The sequence below is a fragment of the Adiantum capillus-veneris genome, chromosome 12 (assembly GCF_014529385.1).
Source record: "Adiantum capillus-veneris isolate H3 chromosome 12, ASM1452938v2, whole genome shotgun sequence".
NCBI lineage: Eukaryota > Viridiplantae > Streptophyta > Polypodiopsida > Polypodiales > Pteridaceae > Adiantum > Adiantum capillus-veneris.
This window is the reverse complement of record NC_140942.1, coordinates 108,140,459-108,158,816: the sequence shown is the minus strand read 5'-3', so window position 1 is coordinate 108,158,816 and position 18,358 is coordinate 108,140,459. Positions and strand designations below refer to the sequence as shown.

General features: G+C 43.2%; 1 long non-coding RNA gene across 1 annotated transcript; it reads left to right on the top strand.

The window, feature by feature from the left end:
* Window positions 1-9,661: 9,661 nt before the first annotated feature.
* On the top strand, window positions 9,662-11,597 carry LOC147446295 (uncharacterized). Its single transcript, XR_015189859.1, has 2 exons — window positions 9,662-9,982; window positions 10,181-11,597. It is a non-coding gene; the product is annotated as an uncharacterized LOC147446295 (long non-coding RNA).
* Window positions 11,598-18,358: the final 6,761 nt, after the last annotated feature.

Below are 18,358 nucleotides of genomic sequence, written 5' to 3'. Positions count from 1 at the left end.
TTTGTACTACCTTGGGTCCCCGTCGAGGGTCCAGAACCTAAAGTAGGTGGATATTGAGAACTCACGTAAGTCGAAATTCTCTCTAGTTGCTCCGTCTCTCGCACACGACCAGAGCGCAGATGCATGTGCCTTTGGCACCCTACAAACGTCGGCGAATAACCTCGAAGGTTAACCGCTTACCTTTTTAAAGCGTCCATTTTCACTCGTGTTTTTTATGTTTTTAATGTTTTTTAATGTTTGATTTTTTTAATTAAAGTGTGTGATAGCTCGAAATGAGCGTATCACTTAGAGGGTCGCTGTGTGCTTTACAGCACAATTTTTAGGCATCTGACGTTCCGTTGGTCCTCAAAAAATCGATTTTTAGCTACGTGTGAAGCTAAAATTCGTTTTTCTTTAAAGACGACTGAGGCCTAAGCGTGAGCGTGAGCTTGGGCTTGGGTCTGGGAGATATTCCCGATCCCGGTCCTACCTTTAAAAATTTTAGAAAAAATAAATAAATTTTTTTTTAGATTTTTAATTTTTTACTTTTTTTTAAAAAAATGATAAGGTCGTCGTGGCCTACGCGAGAGCACACACACACTCTATCTACCTACTTCTAACTACTACACCTACTCTTATACACTAACACACTCTATTAACTCTCACTAATCTACTTCCTACTTACTGGACACAGAAAACTAACTACCTTAATACACAGAGAATAAACACAGTACCTTTGAAATCTCCATTAACAAAGAAAACGAACAACCTTAATACACAAAGAATAAACACAGTACCTTTGAAAACTCCATTAACAAAAAAAACACACAGTATAACACCAAATCCCTCTTCTCAACACACACACACTCCTTCCCTACATTTCCTACAATAGAAATTGCACCACGGAGAAGCACAGAATGCTACTCGAGCTTCATGTATGGCATTCCCCGGCAGCAGCGCCAAAAATGTGCGCGTATGTCGCACGTGTCAATGCAAGGAACTTGCCGATACACCGTGTGCAAGCCACAAATGGCTCCAAGCACACAACAAGCCTAAACTAGTAAGCTCAAAGAAGGCGATGGTGTGTCAAGGATTCCTCGCCACGAAGAAGAAGGAGCCGCCGCTTCGCCGCTGCCGTGTTGTCGTCGCAATGCTCTCTCTCTCTCTCTCTCTCTCTCTCTCTCTCTCTCTCTCTCTCTCTCTCTCTCTCTCTCTCTCTCTCTCTCTCTCTCACGCATACACACACACACACACAACGAGATGAAGAAGAAAAAGCTGGAGATGGAGCAAGAGCACTCTTCTATTGCACAAATGAGAGAATGAGTGAATTTTAGGTTTAGTTGACTTTTATATGAGCTCGCACTTTTATATGAGCTCGCCCCATTCACACTTGGCCACCCATGCTTAGCCAACTAATCCCTTGAATGTTCCAGTTAGAGTGCACCTCTCATCGGCGATCACTATTACCCTTTTCCTATTGGACCGACAAGCCCGGTTCCTGACTCTACCAAATAAATAATACAATGTCCGCCGTAGGTTACAACGTCCGTCGTAGGTGATAGGGTGTCCGTGAGCCATGAGGGTTAACAACCTCAAACACCTTCAAAGGTGGAGAGAGCTAGCAGGGAGTGAGGAAGATGAAGAAAAGAAGATATATCTCTATGAGAAAGAAGTAGTCTCCTCACATATAATCACTCTTAGAACATAGCTTAGCATAGTGATAATGAATATGGAGAGATTGATAATCATTGCTTTGAGCATAACTCTTGGTTGGATTTGCATTCCATAGCGAAGGGGTGTTGGTATAGGCTCTCCACTTCTCAAGCTTGGAGAAGTAGATGACTTGTGTACACAACACACAATGGGGGAGTGTATATGTGCCTTGTGGGTATATAAGAAAGAGAGAGAGAGAATTTGATTTTTCTACTTTACTCTTGCTACAAGCCTTTTGGCTCAAGCTTTGGGCTAGCCAATGAATGGCTCTAGCCATAACAAGCAAGGCGTGTAGCATTTGGACAAGTGTCCTCCTTTCCCCCTTTGAGAGAAAGATCTTTATTTAATTGAATCTAAATTCTCATTGGAACTTCCTATAGGTCATCCAATAGGATTTAGACACATTAGCTACGGGCTTGACATGTGGCCTTAATGCCTCTTGAGTCTTGGGATTGCCTTGAGAGAGAGAGAGAGAGAGAGAGAGAGAGAGAGAGAGAGAGTGTTCTCTCTCATGTCCCTATCTTTAGGACTCATCTTTGACTTAAGCACCTTGGTCATCAAGCACGACAAGCACCTTAATCATTAAGCATGACAAGCACCTCAAGCAACTTAGTCATCAAGCACAACACGACAAGCACCTCAAGCACCTTAGTCATTAACCATGACAACGACCGTGAAGCACCTTAGTTATCAAGCACAACAAGCACCTTAGTCATTAAGCACGACAAGCACCTCAAGCACATGCCTAGCTTACCTAGGGTCTAAAGTACCTAAAGGTCCTAGGTTTAAGGACTTTTAACAGTCTCCTTTGGAGGCTTTAATGAAGCTAACCCTAAGGTCTTTTAAGCTACATTAGATGCATGTTGCTCTTTGATAGACTATTTCCTTTTGGAACCCTAATGGTGGGGAAACACACTTCAGTACTATCAATTATCCAAAGAGGATAGAAAGATTACAAGTGTAATCTTTTGCTAAAGGATATGAGAAGCGCATACTTTAGCACCAAGCAATCCCATTAGAAAGCATGTCTTGCTCTAGTTGGATTTTGCTTACCATAAGGTAAAGCATGTTTGCAACTAGGTTTTGTCGTAGACAAAACAACTCTAACAACAGTAATCCTTGCGGCAAGACCTGCAACATCCTCAACATCGCCTACATCCTCAGAACCAGGAAGTACATCAATGCCTTGCACAATATTCCAAACACCCTTTGACACAAGAACATGTTGCATCATGTAAGTCCACATAGGATAATTGTCCACATCCAATCTGTCCTCAGCAGCAAACATCTTGAACACATGTGTTGTTGTCAGCCATGGTAAATGTTGCACCTGATGTGAAAACTGTCCGAAAAGAGAAGAAACGAGGCGGGAACAACACGTACTGTATAGCACAAACCATAGAAGACTGTAAGGGACCTGTTATACAGAAAATGGCACTGAAAAAATGTTTGCACAAAATGACAAAATAGCATGTGTAGTACTGCCTGTAGTGGAAACAGAGGCCGAAATGAGCTCGAGTCAGAAATCTTAGCAGAGTAAACTCTACGACCTTAGCCGAAATTTTTATCAACCTGCGAGCGCTCGCCAAAGCTCACTGAAATCAGAGAAAGTGAGCCGACGTGTGTTGGAGCTGCTGGCGCGACTAAGCTCGAGAGGATGCAACTTGCTCTGATACCAATTGTTGGAATTAGGGTTCCAAAAAAACACACACAGCTTGGAGAAGACGAAGGAAGCTCAAGGCACATAATAGAGAGTATGCTACCTAGTGTGCAATGGAAATATAGATAGCCCTAGAATGAATGGGCGTATATACAATGCACAGGGGAAAAAAACCTCCTAGTGAGGGAAAAAATGCCCCGACGGTCCTAAGTGTGTTCACACACATCACTACCACATGTATGTATATGGTAACAAAAATGTGTTGCGAACAAAGTTTGGACATTATGAGTTTTTGGCTATGCCCTTTGGGTTAACCAATCACCCACTACCTTCATTATGATAATGGATAGTGTTTTGAGACTGTATTTAGGCAAGTTTGTTATCGTCTTTCTCAATGAAATTTATAGTGCCTCTGAAGAAGAGTACTTGCAACATATGAGGCAGGTGTTTGAATTGCTACGGGCAAACAAGTTATATGTCAAAGAGTCAAAGTGTGATTTTCTCACAGAGGAAATTCACTATCTACGGCATGTCATCTCCGATGATGGACTGCACATGGATCAATCCAAAGTGGATGTCATTCGGAGGTGGCCTTCTCTCAGAAATTTAGAAGAGTTACATGTTTTCTTGAAATTTGCAGGTTTTTATCAAAATTTCATTAAAGACTATGCTCACATTGATGTGCCAATGACGGATCAGCTAAAAGCCAAGGGCAAAAACTTTCAATGGGGTGCCGCTTAGCAGCAAATTTTTGATACTCTCAAGGACACATTTGCTACAATTCCTATTCTAGCTATCGTGGATCCTTTGAAGCCATTCGTTTAGGAAAGGAATGCCAGTAATCGTGCTATTGAAGCAGTTCTTCTACAGAACGGGAGGCCAATTGCATTTGAAAGCAAGAATCTCGATTCAGCACAGCATAATCACTCTGCTTACAAATAGTGTTTGCCTTGAAGACATGGCGACATTATTTGCCTTGAAGACATGGCGACATTTTTGGCCAGGTTTACATAGCTATGTTCAAGATTATATCTTGCATTGCCAAAAATGTCAAGTTAACAAAGCACAACACCTAAAGGCAGGAGGTCTCTTACATCTATTAGAGATTCCTAATGGTAAATGAGAAATTCTCTCTATGGATTTCATTGTGGGTTTACCAACCACTATACGAGGTCATGACTATGGGTGGTCGTAGACTGATTAACTAAACTATGAAAATTTATTCCAACCAAGTCAACAATCAAGACTCCAGAAATAGCTAAGTTATTTGTGGACAATCTATACAAGTTGTATGGACTGCCAAGTAACATCGTGAGTGATCGTGATCCCAAGTTTAACAGTCATTTTTGGAGGGCTATGTTTAAATGATTGGGTACACAACTCAACCTAAATACAGTAGATCGTCCTGCAATGAATGGTCAAACTGAAAGAGGCAATCAAGTGCTAGAGGATATGCTACAAGCATACATTAGCAAGAAGCAATCAAACTGGGAAGAGGATCTACCTATTCTTGAGTTTTCTTACAAAAGTGCTAAGCATGTAACGACTAGAATTAGTCCTTTCATGCTAGGCCTAGGTCACCATTTACGGTGGGATTGGCACGTGAAACAATCCAACAAGTCAAGGATTTTACCCAAGATCATATGGATATCCTAAAATTGGCTCGTCAAAATGTTCAACAAGTGTATGATCTTTATAAGAAGTACGCTGATGAGAAACATCGACAAGTTACCTTCACGGAAGGGAAAGAGATATTTTTGTGTGTGCCAGAGAATTCAAAAAGTATGAAGATTGAGCCAACACCTAAATTATCTTCGAGATACTATGAGCCTTTCAAAATACTCAAGCAAGTTGGTGATCAAGCCTACAAACTCTCACTACCTTCACACTCTCGTATTCATCTGGTATATCTTATAAGTCGTTTACGTAAACGCTTGCATGGGGAAGACAATATCATTGACCAAAAAATTCTAGTTGATTTTGTTGAACCTACTAACCAACCGCATGAATTTGAACGACTCTTAGACAATAATGATTTACATATACATCATCATGTACGTCGATAAGCATTAGTCAAGTGAAAAGATCGACATCGCCACTTGGGAAAACATTAGTATCCTCAGGAAGAAGTTTCCCACTTTTGTTTTCAAGGACAAAAACACTTCTCCAAGGGGGGAGTAATGTCATGCCAAGGGCATCCATGGGGTCAAGGACCGAGGCCAACTGCCAGTGGGCAAGGAATCCTAGGCCAAGTGGCTATAAATAGGGAGGTAGGGAGGAGGATTCTTTCAAGCAGTTTTCAAGACATCACACTAACTTGTATGAGCAAGGGGGATCCCAATTTGGTAGACTACGCCGATATGTACCGGAGCTTGACTTCAAAGGGACGGCCTCGCTATCCAAACTCAATGGTAAGTTTTAACACCTTGCCATCGTTTGGTATTCAGGGTCCTTTTAGAGCTCAAACCCCAAGAGAGACGTGTTTTGGGTCGTTCACATGAAGGGGGATTCTCTTTGTCTCCAAGGGAGCAAATGGATGGATGGACGAGTCAATCCCACATGGGTTGGGTGTTCCCTCACCCTTTATTTTTTACCTTCTCTCCCTCACAAGAATTATGTATTTATGCACATATTCTCTCTCTCTCTCTCTCTCTCTCTCTCTCTCTCTCTCTCTCTCTCTCTCTCTCTCTCTCTCTCTCTCTCTCTCAGGTTTATTTGGAGCTGTATTGTGAAATTCCAACATCCGGTGTCCGACTGCTCGTCCATCGTTTGTACGTGCCCTTATTCATTATATACATATGAATAAGGAGCACCTCACTCACCAGTCCCAAAGGTTGCTACACCCACACCGTCTCGTGCTCCTCCCCTTCCCCGCACCCACCGCACCATTCACACATGTGCACTCACAAGTGGCATCAGAGCTACGACGTCGAGCTGCATGTGTGATTGCTCTCCGATTGATTGACTCGGAGGCGATACAACTCGCTGGCTATGGAGGAGCTCAGAGCTCGAAGCTCGAACTTGAGCTTGGCAGTGGCAGTAGATCCGACACTATTAGATAAATGTGGTGTACCTCACCGTGCTTTGCTTGTGTTCGCCGGCCAGTGTCCGGCTTCCCACATTTATCTTCTTATTCTTTATACATACAAAAAATAAGGAGCTCTTACTCACATTCTCACATGGTGCTCACACAATGAGATTTGGGAACTCCACCCCACATCCTGTGTCGTGCTCTCTCTCTCTCCCTCTCTCCCCTTTGCACTCTCTACGCACGCACACCGCATCTGCGCACTCACAACTGGTATCAGAGCTGATTTTATTCCCGAAATCGCTTCCACGCGTGCGCACTTTCAAGAGTGCAAACAGGGTTTCGACTTCGACGTCGGTAAATACAACTTTCCAAGAATGTTTCCAATAGAGGTCTTGGCGTTTTACGTCCCTTTTGAAGCCATTTGAACCATCAGAAACCTCATTCGAGCTATGGTTCAGGAGTTGCATTTTTCAGCCCTCTTTTGGTAGTTTATGCTGCGTTTTGGGTCGAAATCGAGGTTTTTGGCATATCTTTCACACCCAGACTCAGATACATGTGATCCAGGAGTCTACCTTGGGGTTTTGGCACGTTTTGGACGTGTTGATTATATCAAAATTTTAAAATTTTGAGCGCTGAATTTTCTGCAACAGTAATTGTTTATTGTGTGTCGAGGATTCCACACATGCTTTGCTCTCGGATGTGAGAGTGGTATTTGCTCTACAAGTTTCCTCACAGGTGGGAGGATACGATGTATGCCTTATGTGGTTTGATGCTCAGGGAGACTCATGTGATTGCAGTTTGAGCTCGGCAATGTATGTCTCGAGCATGTTTTTTGGCAGTCACAGGTAGAGCAGGTATTTCTGTATTGGATTTGCAGGTGTTTGCAATGATGTATGAAAAATGTGGAGATTGGTGCATGCATTTGGAATGCGGTTTGATGCGCTTTGCTTGCTCATGGTTTTGAGCGTGCAGTCACTTCGGTTACTGGTTTTGTAGCCGTCTTGCTGACAAAACTCTGGCAAAATTTTCTCATCAATTTTATGCGCATCGTTGGTGCGATCAAGATTGCAATTGCTTGTAGCACTTAGGATTTGCGTGCAGTGTTTTCGCTTTCGGGTGGTGCATCGCGAGCGTGTTTCGCTCTGCATTTCTGGTCTTGAGCTGTGAGTGCTCGGTCATTTGGAGCTTCGAGTTTTGACTCCCAGCTACAGGTTGAGTCTAGTACTCCCACAGGTGTTGCCATTTGCAGTTGAGGACATTTTCTGCAGCGTTTTGGCTTGCATACCGGTTTTGACACAGCAAGTGTCTTGAGCTTTTGCTTTGTGTATGCTTTTACGGGATAGTGGTTGGAGTTTACTCACCATAAATTGTGATTTAGCTTAGCTCTCACATTAACAGGTTTTGTCAGTTTGGACATAGTTTGGTGTTCTTGTACCCACTCTCGCAGGAGTGAGGAGTTGTGTATGCTACGGTTTTCTAGCACATTGTTCACTCATTGGTGACACATTTTGGCAGAAGTTTTTCACCCACATATGTATGTCATTTGTGGAGCCATTGAGTGATACTCCGGCTAGAGCAGTTTGTCTTTGTGTATGACTTTGTGAGGTGATTCCGGACGAGTATATTCCCGGATTGGCCGTTTGGGCATTTGTTGTTGTCTCCATTACGATTTACTGTTGAGTTTTCGCTCCAGTTACAAAGGAGACTCTGCCAAAATTTTGCCAGATATGTATGCATATTGCAGAGGCTAGTGAGCTTGACTATTTGCTCACCTTCTTTGCTTGAGACAATGGTTTGCTCTCGTGTGGGAGAAACTTGTGATCTCGAGCATTGTTTGCCATAGTTTTGGCATGGATATGGAGACGCTTCAGGTTAGAGGCAGTTCTCGTTCACGATCGCGACTGACATGTTGGCACTGTGGCCACGATGGGCATATTAGGCGTCATTGCTTCAGGAGTATGAGGTAGGGAAAGAGGCAGATGAATGGTGCTAATATGAGGACAGATGCTAGAGAGTTTGCATGTGACGGACATGTCACTTTTGATTCTAGCTTGCCTTCAGACTACTTTGTGTCTTAAGATAGCACATTGTCCACGTGTTTTCTACTAGACGAGCATGCAATTTTTCACATGACGCCACATCGTGATTTGTTTTTCTCTTTCTCTAGTGCGAGACTTAGTTGTGTGCAGTTTGCTGACGGTTCAGCATATGACATAGAGGGTGCTGGAGATGTATGTATGTCTTTACCTAGTGGTGAATTGCTTACGCTACGAGATGTACGTTATGTACCAAGACTCAACCGCCAAAGTCTCATTTCAGTGCGTCAGTTGTTGCAGAGCAGTGGACATTGTGTATTGCTTGGAGAGCGGTCATTTGAGATGCATAGGGGATCACTGGTGATAGCCAGAGGTACTAGGAGTGGTCTGGTATACCCTTTGCATATTTCTAACACACGAGGCGATGTAGTCTCTGTGTATTTGCAGCCATGTTTGGAGCGAGAGACAAGGCGTGTCTCTTTTGCGGATGAGTTGCATGGAGAGCAGATTGTGCATTTATCTTGTGGTGACATTCACGTAGACAGTGGTATCTCTGGGGATGCACAGCTTTGTTAGTCATCAATTGAGGTGACATTAGATGAGCCAGAGATCGATGCATTGTCCTATGATGCGTCTGATACGTTTGAGGGCAAGAGTGTCCTTCAGACAGTTGTGTGTGATTGCAGTGATGCTGATTTTTTGGTTTTGCATATATTTGCAGCAGATATGCCTTTGCCAGACGATGCTGACATGGTGATGCATAGTCAAGTGGTTCCTGATGAGGATGCATATGGCATTGAGGTTGCTGATACAGATAGGTCAGCACACATAGTGCATGTTTCGTCAACTTTTGGGTCTCTCATGTCTAACCTTTTGGTCTTGAGACGTGATCTTGCTTATGCGGTTGGTGCATTTGCAGTGGGAGTTTTCAATCGTGCCATGATTGACACTGGCATTGTGGAGCCATGCAGGTCATAACTCGATACCTGTGAGGAGTGTCATGATGGCTCTAGTTCTAGTGGTATGCATGTTACATGTACACTAGAGCATATTTGGAGTGAGTCAGTGGGCATAGGTTGAGAGTCGTCTTCTCTCACCTCTTGTATATACTAATTGTAGGCTAGTCTTCTCGCCACTTGTCGGCACACAGCCTTTAGTGGGAGAATGGTAGGTAAAGGCGGTGTGCCTCATCGTGCTTTGCCCATGTCCACCGGCCAGTGTCCAGCTGCCCACATTTATCTCCTTATTCTTTGTATGTGTATAAAGAATAAGGAGCTCTCACTCACATTCTCACATGATGCTCACAGAGTGAGATTTGAGAGCTCTACCCCACATCCTATGTCGTGCTCTCTCTCTCCCTCTCTCCCCTTCGCACGCGCACCACCTTCGCGCACTCACAGGCACGATCGGGTGAGATCACAGATCTTAGCACCCCGGCACACGCAACCCCTCACGGGCGTTGGAAATCTAGAGAGCTTTCAAGGCATCTCTGTAAAAGAAACGGGGGGGATCTGTGGGAAAATCAGCATTAGTCGAAGCTTGTGTGCAAAGCTTAGCTTGGAGGTGAGAGTCAAGGCAGATCTCAACATGTTTTTTTGGTGGTGCATGGTACACACACACACACACACACACACACACTGTTTTGAATAGGAATTTGCAGAATTGGGCAACCTTGCTGAGCTTCAAATCGAAGAAATTAGAGCTTGGCAACCTCCTAAGCAAGGAGAAATTTTGACTTTTGGGGGATCTTACTGTGTGTAGCGAGCTGCAGGCAAAGGCTTGGAGGATGCGAAGCTTCAAGGCAAGGAAACTCTGCAGGCAGGTCGGCACCGAGCTTGTGTGTGTGATTTGGGCAGGCTCGACACAGAGGAGCATTCAAGCAGGTCGAGGTGCAGTGCAGCAATTTTCCTTGAATTGTCTGTGGTTACACACACACACAAACACACACTCAATGGCAAGTAAATTGGAGCATTAGGCGGGCAGCAGGTCAACTGAACAAAGATTAGAGCTACAGGTTGGAAATTTCAAGGGCAGCCATCAGATTTGGGTACTGGAGCACGCGCGCGCACACACACACACACACTATGTGTGAGCGGGGCTTGGAGTAGGTAAAATCGGGCAAGGCAGCATTAGGCAGCGCTAGCGAGTTGAGCAGATGCAAATCGAGCAGTAGTTGAGCATAGTTGTCAGTCTGCAGGCTTGTCAGTTTCGACAGCTTGACGTTACACAGAGAATTAATTTTTTTTTAAATCTCAACCTTACACACCCTTTTGTGTGCAAGGGATAGCTCCCACGGGGTTCTCGACCCCCCCTCCCCGGCCCGACTCCTCAACATCGCGGCCCCTTCGACTCTCATACACCGGCTCATACACCCAAGAAAGAGTGAGAGAGAGCTTGAGTGATAGAAAGCTGGGAGAGAGGGCGAGCGACTGGAGAGAGAGCAAGAGCAGGGATTTGATGTTTTGACAACCGCATTTTTGGCAAGTAAGCACGGGAATCACCCAACATTTGCCCAATTTCCTCGGCGTTCTCCTCGACATCGGAGACTTTTGCCCGGCGGCAGATGAAGGTTTCCCCCTGCACATCGGCATCCCGACCTTGACACAGCAGGAGACCATAGAGTGAGAGCAGCATCAACTCTCCTCTAGCGTCCATTCCGGAGCAGATTTGGCTCCGATGTAGTCTCCACGACATTTCGGCTTCGATAATTTCTTAGTTTTTTGGCTTCAACAGATCATACAGATACATACGACTCCGACGGCCCATTCTGGTGCAGGGTTTTCCCTCGAGTGCGCTCAGCTCAACATGTTTACCAATCGATGAGGTAGTGTATGCCAGTTTTCCAACGGTTTGGCTCACGGTTTGCACAGTCTTTCCAGTGTGGATTATGCAGCATATGTAGTGCTCATGTACGATTGTGTGGAGCATTACATAGAGCTTGTTTGCGCAATTAGGTGCAGTTTCATGCTATGTATGCAATCTGCAGATAGAGTTTGAGCTAGATACAGCTCGCAGGTAGCAAGTTTGCAAGTTCACATGTGTTTTTGGACCAGTATACGTCCATAGAGCCACTCGATCAGGAGTGAGTTGTTTTGCCAGGGTTTTGGTAGTGCTATGTATGCCATTTGTGGATTTTGCTACAAAGACACTGATATCTATTTCCATGCATATTTGGTGATATTTTTGAGTTTTTGCTCAGTTTTCAAGGAAAACTCTACCGGAATTTTCTCAGATTCTCGCCATGGTTTATGCGTATTCGCAATTTACTCTCTGATGATTTAGTGATGAAGTGTTTACTCTCACTTTTGACAGGTTTTGTCAGTTTGGACATGGTTTGGTGTTCTTGTACGAACTGTTGCAGGAGTGACGATTGCGTATGCTTGTGGCTACAAATAGCCAGTCACACGCTTCACAGGTTTTCTGTGAATCTTTGCAGGCAGTTTGTGGGATGTGTTTTCAGCTAGTTTGCTCTCTACTTGTGTATATGGTTTTGTGCTTTATGCTCAGTTGAGCTGTTTGTCCCAATTTATGTTTACATATAGTAGATTGTGGAGTTGTTTTATGCATATGTGAGCATAAGTTTTGATGCAATTGGTAATGGTTTTCATGAGTGTAGTGGTCGAGTGATTTTCCACTTTGTTGTCATTTTGGCATTCACTTATGGCAGCAGACATGTGTGACAGTGAGAGACGGTGGTCTCGCTCTTACCGATACTTGCGTTGTTGGCATTGTGGTCACACATGGCACATTAGGCAACAGCAGCGGAGATCTATGCATGGTACAAAACATGAGGTTTTGACACATGCTAGAGCAGTGGCTTCATATACCAGTGACGGTGATGTCACATTATCCTTTAGCATTCCTCCTAATTACATGTCTTTGAGCAGTGACACTTCTCCATGTTGGTTGCTAGATGCGAATGCAGTTTTCTATGTCACACCGCATCGTGACTGGTTTAGCACCTTATCTAGTGGGAGTTTTGGTTGTTTACACTTGGCCGATGGTTCAGCATTTGACATAGAGGGTGCATGAGACGTTTGTTTGTCTTTAAATAGTGGTGCATCATACACGCTATGATATGTGCGTTATGTTCCTCAGCTGAGATAGAGCTTGATCTCAGTGAGACAGTTAGCAGACTTTGGTCGTCAGATACTGCTATGAGAGCAATTTTTCTAAAGTTAACAGAGCACAAAATGAGGAAATTATGAACCAAGTGAAAGAGCGTCTAGAGAAGAGTCTCTTTCAACCTAGTACACCACCTTATTGCTTGCCAGTGTTGTTAGTTTTAAAGAAAGATAGATCTTGGAGAATGTGCATTGACTACAAGGCTCTCAACAAAATCAGGATCAAGGTTAGGTTTCCAATACTCAGGATCGATGATATATTGAACAAACTACAAAGTTCTACATGTTTCTGTAGAATCAACCTAAAGAGTGGCTACTAAGTTCTACATGTTTCGATAGAATCAACATGAAGAGTGGCCATCATCATATCATAATTGTTCTTGGAGATGTATAGAAGACTGCGCTCAGTACATCCTTTGGATTGTATGAGTATTTGGTGATGCCTTTCGATCTCATAAATGCTCCTGCAACGTTCAATAGGATGATGGACATGATTTTTCAAGAGTATCGGTCATTTGTGGGTACCTTTTTCGACACATCATCGTATTCTCCAAGAGTGAGCTAGAGCACCCACACCATCTGTTACAAGTTTTCTACGCACTTGGCAACATCGATTGGTGGTGAATGGAAAGAAGAGCGAGTTTTACGAGAGATCCACTTTTTGGGATACATTGTCTCTTCGAGGGTGTCAAAATGGACCCAACCAAGGTTGAGACCATTGAAGATTGGAAAGATTTGAAGAATGTTTACGAAGTTCGTAGCCTTTTGGCTTTGTGATCTTACTATCAGCGGTTCATTCAAAAATTTGCGGAGATTTCTCCTCCTTTGCATGTTTTGATGCAAAAAGGGTTCCTTTTACGTAGGGACCGTTTGAAATTGCAAAGAAAAGTTGAAAACTGGTTAGTGTTGGTATTGCCAAACTTGCAAAAACCATTGAAAGTTTAATGTGATGCTTGTGGTCGCGGTCTAGGAGCGGTCTTAGTGTAGGAGGGCCATGTTATAGCTTACGAGAGAAAAATGTTTTCATGACCAGAACAGGCTGCACAGATTATGAGAAAGAGCTTTTGGCAATCATCATGCTCTTAGTCATTGGTGACACTTTTTACTTACAGCCCATTTTACAGTGTTCACCGACCACCAAAGTTTGGGACACTTATCTCAGAAACAAATTTTGGACAAGCAGATGTGGTGGGCAAACATTTTGTTGCATTTTCATTTTTAGATTTTCCATGTTCATGGACTATAATATGGTGGCATATAAATTGTCTAGCAAGCCATTGATTTTGGCTATTTCAATGATTTATCATCACAGCTTCGAGGATGTGGTAGACCAGTATGCCATAGATCCAAATTTTGTAGACATCTTTGGCGGATTGCAGTGGGGAGGTAGTTGCAGGCTATTATCTCAAGGAAGGCTTTTTGATGCAAAAAAAGATGTTGTGTGTTACACAAGCATTGTAGAATAAGGTTTTGACAAGAGTGCCATTGTCCACCTTTTTCAGACCAGCGTGGCAACCACCTTGAAAGATGTGGAATGGTTCTTCTTTTGGTCGAGTCTCAAAAAGGATGTGGACGAGTTTGTTCATAGTTGTTTAGTATGCCAAAAGGTCACGTTTGTTGACAAGTATAAGGTGCCAGGTCTTCTGCAACCTTTACCTAAGGTAGTCGACCATGGGAAAGTATAGCAATGGATTTAATTTTTTATCTTCCCAAGACTAAATGTGGTCATGATGGCATTTGGACAGTCATCAACAAATTTAGCAAACAGACTCATTTTTTTCAGTGAAGAAGACGGTTAAGCTCGATCATTTGGCTACCCCGTTTGTCTCCCAGATTTTTTGACTACATGGTATGCCTAACTCTACAGTTTTAGATCGAGATCCCCACTAAACAGTTTGTTTTGGAGGGCAATCTTGGAGAATATTGATACACAACTACAATTCTCGTCCTCTTTCCACCCATAGATAGATGAACAATCAATGAGAGCAATGTCCTCAGTGGGAGAAGTATTTGCCCTTAGTGGAGTTTTCCTACAACAACATAGTTCATATGTCTATGGGAAAGGCACCATTTGAGATTATCAAGGGTGCTAAGAAGGTTCCACTTATTCTAAGCACCATGTATAAGATTTTTGAAGCAGATGAGTACGTTCAGGATCTGGACACTGCTTTTGCTAAGGTGCACGAGGCTCTTGATAAGTCTTAAACACGGCATACGAAGGCAGTAGACAAGCATCGCCGTGACTTACAAGTGAAGGAAGATGATTGGATGCTTTTACGGTATGAGAAGGCATGCCTACTAAAAATGAAAGGGTAAGGAGTGACTTTTTTCAAAGTTGAGTATGAGATATTATGACCCTTTTCACATTTAGGAGAAGATAAATGATGGATCCTTCATACTGAAGTTATCAGATACTTGAAAGATTCACAATGCATTTCATGTGAGTCTATTGAGACCATTCAAAGATTGAATTGGCAAGTTGAATCTAGTGCACCGCGGATTGCACAAGAGGGGAGTTACTCCACTCCTTTGTCACAAATTACCTTGAGGGAATAAAGTCGTTGATTTCTTTTCAGATTTCAGGGATACTGACAGGCTAACAGTATTCTTCTAGATGACTTTATGAAAATAAATACTTTGAAATGGGAATACCTAAAATGAATCTGTTACATGCACACTTTCATGTGTGTAATGTTTGAGTGCATGTTTTGAAAGACAAAACGATTCCATCACTTCTATCTTGTTCACTTGAGGGGTGATGTGGATATGATAGTAACGAGGTTTAGTCAATCAAGACACTTGTCAGAGATCAATGTGGTCTATGATTCTCATCTAAGATCTCGACGGGGATAGTGATGTGAATGTTCAGTGTGACTGTCATCTTCATGTAAGTACTGTATAGATGTGGTCTAGTGCATCAGTAATGTCTATTGAACTAGTTTTTGTCCTTTGTCTATTTTTGCAAGCGTAATTGAGGGCAATTACAATTCTTTCAAGAGAGGGGTATGTCACAAAGTGATGGCATGGCATGACCTAAAGGATGGACTCCGGACAAAGAGGGACCCAATCCCTAGTGAGAGGCAGATAAATTTTTACCAAACAAGGCTTGCCAATTGGCGTATGGTTTTTTAAAGTTAGTTTCCATCAACTTATGGGGACTTTGTCTGATGGGACCTAGAAGACACTAGACATAAAAACAGAGCAAGGCCACACACACACAACAGCCAAGGCTCAACTTTGCCTTCCGCGCAATGAAGCAGATTATGTTAAAAAAGGTGGCAAAGCCTAACCCGGGAGACCCTGAAGTAAAACTAATCGAATTGGCCTTTCGATCCACTTTCGCTCATGACTGGGCGTGCGCGCACACAAACACACATTCAAGCCTTGCGTAAAGGCATGCTAACGTGGTAGCTATATAAATGCCCGCAAATCGCACTGATGATGTGATAGTTGTACGGACGTCCCTATTTTATGCTGATGAGTGGCAAGACGTATGGATTTTTGTAAAACATGTTGGCTGTTGACAACGCTAGCTTTTGAAGCAAGATGCTTTTGAATTTGTAGCTTTTCATGTACTGCTTTTGGGCCAAGGGCCTTCATAAGAATTTCATGTGCCTCTTTTCCAGCAGATTAGCTTGGGAGCATTGTTGAGAGGAGGACCCTCAGACATTGTACTTTGTGAATCTTAATAATAAAGAAATATCGAGAAGGGGCACCAGTTTTTGGGGCTTGTCTCTCTTGTTGCGAAATTCCGCCATGCCATGTCGTCTCTCTTTCAGTTTTATTCAGTTCTTTCAGTTTTCTCACGTGTGTTGCATTAAATCTTCGGCTTGGAGTGTTCAAGTTTATTACATGGCAACCATGCGAGCCTAGTGTCTTGAGATGCCCTCGATTTGCTTGTGCTTAGAAGCCCTCAATCTGCTGCATTTTGAGACATCTGTAAGAAATGTATTGGCAACCCCTTTCTTTCTTAAGCTCTTGCGGGTAGCGTTTTAAAACGTTGTGGCTATCCCTCACTAGCAACAATTGTTTGGCATTTTATTGGGAGCATTTTGAAATGTATGAACAGGTTGATTCTCACTTTCCAAGTGCGTCTCGGGTTGAAGCTTTGGTTTTTATGGTGTGCTTGGCAGTTGGAGACGAGTATTGTTGGATTCGCCTCAACAGAAAAATGGTCGTAGCGCTTCTAACCCTAAATAAGAACCAAAGCCAACTCTTAGTTATAGATGGCGCATTGACCAACACCCACTTAGCGGCCTATGCACGGATGAAGTTCTCAAGGAAGCCGTTAATTTGTTTGGCTCGAGATTGTGAAGCCAAAGGAAAATGGACAAGTTCACTAGAGGACAGAGGCAAAGGCAAGCTTGACCAGGATGGTAGTACCAGTACTCCGTTAGCTGTCGTGGTATCCACAAGGTCAAAGAGTCGTTGTCATGAATACGAGAAGACACTTTGTTTGGCTCGGGAATGCGAAGACAAAGGCAAGAACTCACAAGAGGACAAAGGCAAAGGAAAGTTGGACAAAGATAACGGTGATAAAGAATTGATAGAGGAGATCAACATGGCACACATGGTAGGAACCACATTGGCCACGACGTAAGATTTCTAGTCAGGTGGTGGTTGCCCCAACTAGCTTCAGTCATGGAGAGGCTTGTGAGAGGCAAAGAGGGACAAAAAAAGCTCCCTTCAAATGATTCACAATCAGAGGGGCAAGTGAAGCTCCTTTAAATGATTTGACCCATGTGTTGGAGTTCAAGTTATTGGTGTTTGAACCCGTGGGTCGAAGTTCAATGCACATGCATTTGGCAAGGAACGAATGAGACATATAAAAACACTATGGATATGTGCACCAATCCATTGTTGTTGGCCAAGTTATGGACATGATGTGTTTCAAAGATCATTTTCTAGGAATGTTTGGATGTGATGTATTCAAAATTCACGAATGGGGATTCTTACGCATAGTGTGGTCCACACTTCAATTTTTTATGAGGCAAATGGTGCTCAAGATGGCATTCTTTTAAGGTAGAAAGTTGGAGGTTGCATACCCGAGGTGTATCCAATGGGAAGGATCCTCTGTTGGGGTGTCCATGGTAGCTTCTTCGTCCATTTGCTCTTCCTACATATGCCCACTATGAGCTATAGAGAGGGCGTTTAAGTAATAGCATCTCAAGTGAATGGCTCAATGTGATCCCAATATTTATTTTGGCTTTAGGTATCTATTTTACTTATTTGTCAAATCTTGGGTAGGGCAATTTACTATGGGGGTACTTAGGGCCCCCCAAGTTAGAATATAAGCACCACTTTGCCTCCACTGTAAATCACTAATTCATTGCCCAATTGGTTGGTTCAGCTCTCTCTCTCTCTCTCTCTCTCTCTCTCTCTCTCTCTCTCTCCCTCCTCGTTTCTCTATGGAATACCACTGCCAAGATTGCTTGGCTTACATGCATGTTTCCACAATCTTAGGGTGGCTTGACAATCATTGACGTAAAGATGCAACGTTATGCCTTACTTTTTAAGCTCATTGTTCATTGTTTGCTCCTTGGCAATAACCCTTGGAAAAAAAAAAATCTATCATGCTATGGCACCTAGGGTTCCCACATAAGGTGTCATGGATGCAGAGTGTTGATGTTTGCTTACTGCCCAATCCACTAAATATGTGCAAATGCTCCATTGTTCTTTGCTCATTATTCATCCTTTATTTGATGCTTGTTTAGGATTTGGGTGAAGGTTAGGAAAGTTCTTGTTCCCCAACCACCTCGGACCTTAGAGGAGCTTGAGTGTCAGTTGATATGGATCCCATCTCTCTAGGATTTTG